The sequence below is a fragment of the Hylobates moloch genome, unplaced genomic scaffold (genome assembly GCF_009828535.3).
Source record: "Hylobates moloch isolate HMO894 unplaced genomic scaffold, HMol_V3 SCAFFOLD_8, whole genome shotgun sequence".
NCBI classification, from domain to species: Eukaryota; Metazoa; Chordata; class Mammalia; order Primates; family Hylobatidae; genus Hylobates; species Hylobates moloch.
This window is the reverse complement of record NW_026652283.1, coordinates 44,085,685-44,092,863: the sequence shown is the minus strand read 5'-3', so window position 1 is coordinate 44,092,863 and position 7,179 is coordinate 44,085,685.

The window sequence follows — 7,179 nt, the reverse complement described above, 5'->3', positions numbered from 1 at the left end:
TGCCTACTAGTAGTCCCAGCTACTTGGTGGGAGGCCGATGGGGGAGGATCACTTGAGCTCAGGAGTTTGAGGCTGCAGTGAGCTATGACTGTGCCAGTGCATTCCAGCCTGAGCAACAGAGCAAGACTCTTGTCTCAAAAAAAAAAAAAAATGAAGAAAAGAATAAAAATAAAAATAATTTTATATATATTATTTATAATACAAAAAATTTACCTAAATCTTGCTATAAGTTAACAAAAGAAGAAACTGAAGTAATAACTAATTTCAGATTTATGTTCCCTTGTCCCAAGAAATATTTATTCTAAAAGGTTCATGTAGAATTAAGGACAAAAGATGAAAATCATTAAAAGAATCATAGTTTCAAATTGTATTTCAATTTTAAACAGTATCAACTTTTTGCTAAGAAAAATTAGGTAATTAGCATTTTTATTTTTCTTTCCACTCCTTTTTTTCTGTCAAGGTGTATAGCCCTTATTTATGTATATATTTGTAGTCATGAGTCCCCTAGCTCTGTCCTCTTAGTTTTGAATTTAAATGGATTTGATGTTCTCTACCAGCTTTTTGACCATGGTCTTTTCATTGATGATTTTTTTTCTATGCATTGTTTTGGTTGGCTGGATTTCATCATCAAGTGCTTTTTTAAAGAAAGGCTCATGATTACTATGTTTCCTGAATTCCTTCATGTTTGAGAATTTCTGTGTGTTGCTTTTTAAATTTCACACCAATTTGGGTGGGCATAATACGTTTTTTGTTTTTGTTTTTGTTTTTTTTTGAGACGGAGTCTTACTCTGTCTCCCAGGATGGAATGCAATGATGCGATCTCGGCTCACTACAACCTCTGCCCCCCGGGTTCAAGCGATTCTCCTGCCTCAGCCTCCCGAGTAGCTGGGATTACAGGTGCCCACCACCACACCCGACTAATTTTTGTATTTTTAGTAGAGACGGGGTTTCGCCATATTGGCCAGGCTGGTTTTGAACTCCTGACCTCAGGTGATCTGCCTGCCTCGGCCTCCCAAAGTGCTCAGGCGTGAGCCACCATGCCCGGCCAATATTCTTTAATTATAATGATTCTCCTGTGTCTCCTGTCCTCAAACTTTGTAAGGCATAGTTTGGATTTGGGGTTTTTTTTAATGACTTGCTTATTTATTTATTTAGGTTTTTTTTTTTTTTTTTTTTTTTTTGAGACGGAGTCTTGGTCTGTCGCCCAGGCTGGAGTGCAGTGGCGCAATCTCGGCTCACTGCAAGCTCCGCCTCCCGGGTTCACGCCATTCTCCTGCCTCAGCCTCTCCAAGTAGCTGGGACTACAGGCGTCCGCCACCACGCCCGGCTAATTTTTTGTATTTTTAGTAGAGACGGGGTTTCACCGTGGTCTCGATCTCCTGACCTCGTGATCCGCCCGCCTCGGCCTCCCAAGTGCTGGGATTACAAGCGTGAGCCACCGCGCCCGGCTTATTTATGTTTTTTGGAGATGAAGTCTCGCTTTGTCACCCAGGCTGGAGTCAGTGGTGCGATCTCAGCTCACTGCAACTTCTGCCTGCTGGGTTCAAGCAATTATTCTGCCTCAGCCTTCTGAGTAGCTGGGACTACAGGTGTGCACCACTATGCCCGGCTAATTTTTGTATTTTTAGTAGAGATGGGGTTTCACCATATTGGCCAGGGTGGTCTCGAACTCCTGACCTTGTGATCTGCCCACCTCGGCCTCCCAAAGTGCTGGGATTACAGGCGTGAGCCGCTGCACCTGGCCATGACTTGATTTTTCTGATTGAATGTCTAAGGAATTCTCTTTCATTTTTCTTGATTTGTTTTGAAGTTGATCATTTTTTCATTAGACTGCCATGTATCTTTTCTCTTTGAAATTTTAGTTTTTCCTTCATTTTGGGGAAATTTTCTTGTGTGAAATTTCTAAATACTTTCAATGTTTCAAGGCCGGGCATGGTGGCTCACACCTGTAATCCCAGCACTATGGGAGGCTGAGGCAGGCGGATCACGAGGTCAGGAGATAGAGACCATCCTGGCTAACACGGTGAAACCCTGTCTCTACTAAAAATACAAAAAATTAGCCGGGCGTTGGGGTGGGCGCCTGTAGTCCTAGCTACTCGGAAGGCTGAGGCAGGAGAATGGTGTGAACCCAGGAGGTGGAGCTTGCAGGGAGCCGAGATCACACCACTGCACTCCAGCCTGGGCGACAGAGCAAGACTCTGTCTCAAAATAAATAAATAAATAAATAAATAAAAATCCTTTTTTGGGGAGATCCGTCTTGCCAAGGCTGGTGAGTCGAGTTGGATTAATACAACCAGTCCTCCCTGCCTCAGCCTCCCGAGTGGCTGGGATTACAGGTGCCCACCATAACGCCCGGCTAATTTTTGTAATTTTTAGTAGAGATGAGGTTTCACCATGTTGGCCAGGCTGGTCGTGAACTCTTGACCTCAGGTGATCCACCCGCCATAGCCTCCCAAAGTGCTGGGATTACAGGCATGAGACACTGTGCCCGGCCAGGACCTACATTCTTAAACAATTATATCGTGTGAAGCACTTACGAGGAGTCTGCCTATTTGTAGCTGATGTTTTCTTCTGACTGAATTCTTCAATCTCTTATCTTCTTTTTCCTGGGATGTACTTTTTTTCTTTTTCCCCCGAGACAGAGTGTTGCTGTGTCACCCAGGCTGGAATGCAGTGGCCGTGATCTTGGCTCACCGCAACCCTTGCCTCCCGGGTTCAAGCAATTCTGCTGCCTCAGCCTCCTGAGTAGCTGAGATTACAGGCATGTGCCAGCATGCCTGGCTAATTTTTGTATTTTTAGTAGAGATAGGGTTTCACCATGTTGGCCAGGCTGGTCTCTTAACTCCTGACCTCATGATTCGCCCCCCTCGGCCTCCCAAAGTGCTGGGATTATAAGCGTGAGCCACCACACCTGGCCCTGGGATGTACTTTAATAAGGCCTATGCTCTTTCTTGATATCTTGCTCATACTGAACTGTTGTTCATGTCAACTCTGTTCAAACTCTGTTCTGATAATACAAGAACTAATTCTCCTGGGCACTCTTTCTACCTAGTACAACTACTTTGTTTTCTCTAGTCTAAAATTTGAAGGCTATGTGTTGTGTTCTTGCCACCTTTGTTCTGTTTTGTTTTGAGACAGAGTCTCACTCTGTCACTCACACTGGCATGTAGTGGTGCAATCATAGTCACTGAAGCCTTGACTTCCTGGGCTCAAGTGATCCTCCCTCCTCAGCCTCCAGAGTAGCTGGAACTAAAAGTTCATACCACCATGCCCAGCTCATTTTAAAATTTTTTGTAGAGACAGGGTCTCACTGTGTTGCCCAGGCTGGTCTTGAACTCCTGGCCTCAAACAGTCCTCCCACCTCAGCCTCCCAAAGTGCTGGGATTACAGGCATGAGGCACTGTGCTGGCTCTTGCCACTTCTTTCTAGCCTGAGGCATGAGGGTGGTTGAAGACTAGAGATCCACTAGGGCTGAGATCCTTACTTAGGAACTTGACTTTGATATCTCTCTATTGAGTTCTTGTTATTTATCTTATATCTGGGCCTACTTAACCTAGCCAGAGATGTATCCCACTAGTGTGGACTTTGGCTACCACAGTGTTCTGTTAGAGAGCAAATCCAGGTGGTCCTTTCCACCTTAACTGATGGTCTTGTAAAGACTTTTCCTTTTAATGATTTTGTTCAACTTTTCTCAGTTCTGCTTTTCACTATTGATTCTATCTGTCTGCAAATTATTATTAGTGAGAATTCTCAAGATTTTGTTAGTTGACCATTTTTCTTCAATATTGCTTCTTGTCCGGGATACAGAGAAAAGATTAGAGATGGAAAGATAGGAGACAATCTCTTGCTAGCATTTGTAATGCCTTTGTGCAAATTAGAAAATAGTGCCCTTTCAGGGAGAACAGGTCTTACAACTTGGCAAATGAAGACAGGTTGACTCTCATCCCATTTACCTCCTCAGCTAAGCACCCTTGAGCAAGGACAACCTACCTCATCATATGCATAATCCTTTTAGGATATGGTACTCATGCCACCAGAATTTATTTTTCTTGCTTTGTCTATCATTCTTAAATGTTAATGACATAATTTTATATCTTTTTTTGTTGTAAGTATAGAATTTTTGGCTATTTTAATTTTTAAATTTTGTTAGATAATTGTGATCTTGTTTCAGTTTGCAATCTTTATTTGGAAATTCTTCTTCTTTTTTTGTTTTATTTTTGAGACAGAGTCTCACTCTGTCATCCAGGCTGGAGTGCAGTGGTGCAATCCTGCCTCACTGCAAACTCTGCTTCCCGAGCTCAAGTGGTACTCCTACATGAACCTCTAGAGTAGCTGGAACGATAGGCATGTGCCACCACACCTGGCTAATTTTTGTATTTTTTGTAGCAGCAAGGTTTCATTCACCACATTGGCCAGGCTGGTCTCTAACTCCTAGGCTCAAGCAATCCACCTGACTTGGCCCCCCAAAGTACTGGGATTACATGCATGAGCTACCACGTCTGGCCTGGAAATTCTTATGCATGGGGGGATACTGTGAAGCATATATATTTTGTAGTTGCTATTCTGCTTATATATGAAGCATGTATTTTAACAACAACCTTTTTTGTTCTTCATTAGTGAAGAAAATACTTTCCTTAAAATAGTCAGTACCAATATTTGGTATTGTAGGAAACAAACACCATTGTTTGATGATGATTTTTTATTTCTTGATTGTTAAATGTGTCTTATCTTTATAGAAATGTGTTTTTTCAATATTATTTAAAAATTGTTTAAAACATTGTCTTTTTAAATATTGCTTTAGGAGTATCCGATTTTAATCTTCGTGTTGCATTGCAAACACTTCTGAAAGAGTACTGTGAAGTATGCAAATCTCCCAAAGAGAACAAGTTTTGTAGTTTTCTGCAGACATCTAAGGTTCGACCTCGGAAGAAAGCAAGAAAGTACCTGTATGCAGTAGGTGAGAGCCCTTAAAAAAGTAATAGAAATTATATTTGTGTTCCAGATCAAACCTTTTTAATATTTTGTTGTTATTACTATACATGTCAGAATATGTGGGTGTGTTGAAGAGGCATATTTAATTTCACATACAGACTACAGATTTATAAACTGCATTTATATATTATGACAAATACGTCTAAAAAGAAATAGCTATTCATTTGATATCTGTTATTCTGTGATCTAAACCTTTGAGTTCGTAGATTATCCAGTTATCAAATATGTGACTAAAGAAGTGCTGCTTTAAAAGTAAAAAATTTGAATTATTGTGAAAAATAAAGAAAATAAATCTCAAGTTTTTAAACTATTCACAGTATCTTAGTCATTAGGAGTGATAGGAACCAATGTTCTCCAAAGTGTGGTTATAAAGGATGATCCATAGGAATATCAGAGGAACATATTACAACTTCTTTTTTTTTTTTTAGCTGGAGTCTTACTCTGTCCCCCAGGCTGGAGTGCAGTGGCGCGATCTCAGATCACTGCAATCTCCGCCTCCTGGGTTCAAGCGATTCTCCTGCCTCAGCCTCCTGAGTAGCTGGGACTACAGGCATGTGCCACCATGCCCAGCTAATTTTTGTGTGTGTGTGTATGTGTATGTATATATATATATATATATATACACACATTTTTTTTTTTTTAAGTAGAGACAGGATTTCACCATATTGGCCAGGCTGGTCTCGAACTGCTGACCTCGTGATCCGCCTGCCTTGGCCTCCCAAAGTGCTGGGATTACAGGCATGAGCCAACCGTGCCCTGCCACATATTACAACTTATTTTCATTTTTATTTTAAAAAGCATTAAACTTACATCTGGATGTGGTGGCTCATGGCCTGTAATCCCAGCACTTTGGAAGGCTGAGGTGGGAGGATTGTGTGAGCCCAGCAGTTCAAGACCAGTCTAGGCAACATGATGAAACCTTGTCTTTATACAGAAATACAGAAATTAGCTTGGTGTGGTAGTGTGTGCCTGTAGTCCCAGCTACTTGGGAAGCTGAAGTGGGAGGATCACTTGAGCCCAGGAGGCAGAGGTTGCAGTGAGCAGAGATTGTACCACTTCACTCCAGCCTGGGCAACAGAGCAAGACCCTGTCTCAAAAAAAGAAAAAAAAAGCATTAAACTTTATCAGCATTTAAAATACATATAATAGCCGGGCTCGGTGGCTCACGCTTGTAATCCCAGCACTTTGGGAGGCCGAGGCGGGCGGATCACAAGGTCAGGAGATCGAGACCACGGTGAAACCCTGTCTCTACTAAAAAAAAAATATAAAAAAATTAGCCGGGCGTGGTGGCGGGCGCCTGTAGTCCCAGCTACTTGGAGAGGCTGAGGCAGGAGAATGGCGTGAACCCAGGAGGCGGAGCTTGCAGTGAGCCGAGATCGCGCCACTGCACTCAAGCCTGGGTGACAGAGCGAGACTCCGTCTCAAAAAAAAAATAAAATAAAATAAAATAAAATAAAATACATATAATATATAGCATATTGATATATATATATAGTCCAGATCTGTATACATAATACTGTTTTTATGTAAGTACCATATGTATGAGATAATTTATAATTTACATATATGTATAATTACATATATGTATTAATATTTAAGTATAATGCTTTTGGGTGCTTTTTAAAATTTTTTTGCCAATTGGATGTAATAGTCAAAACAAGGATTTCATCAGGAGGTTGATGGGGGAAGATCGAGACTGAAGTAAGCTGTGATCACATCACTGCACTCCAGCCTGGGTGACAGAGCGAAACCCTGCCTCAAACACACACACACACACACACACACACACACACACACACACACAGCTTTCAACTCACTATTTTTAACTGAAAAAGACATTAATGAAAGTTATAATGAAACTTTCCTAATTTAACAGATAAGCAGTGCCTAGATTTATATTTCATATAATATTCTATTTATAACCAAGACCAAGTGGTAAAACACTGAGGCTAACCTTCTTTTTTTTTTTTTTTTTTTTTTTTGAGACGGAGTCTCGCTTTGTTGCCCAGGCTGGTGTGCAGTGGCACAATCTCGGCTCACTGCAAGCTCCACCTCCCGGGTTCACGCCATTCTCCTGCCTCAGCCTCTCCGAGTAGCTGGGACTACAGGCGCCCGCCACCACGCCTGGCTAATTTTTTGTATTTTTAGTAGAGACGGGGTTTCACCGTGGTCTCGATCTCCTGACGC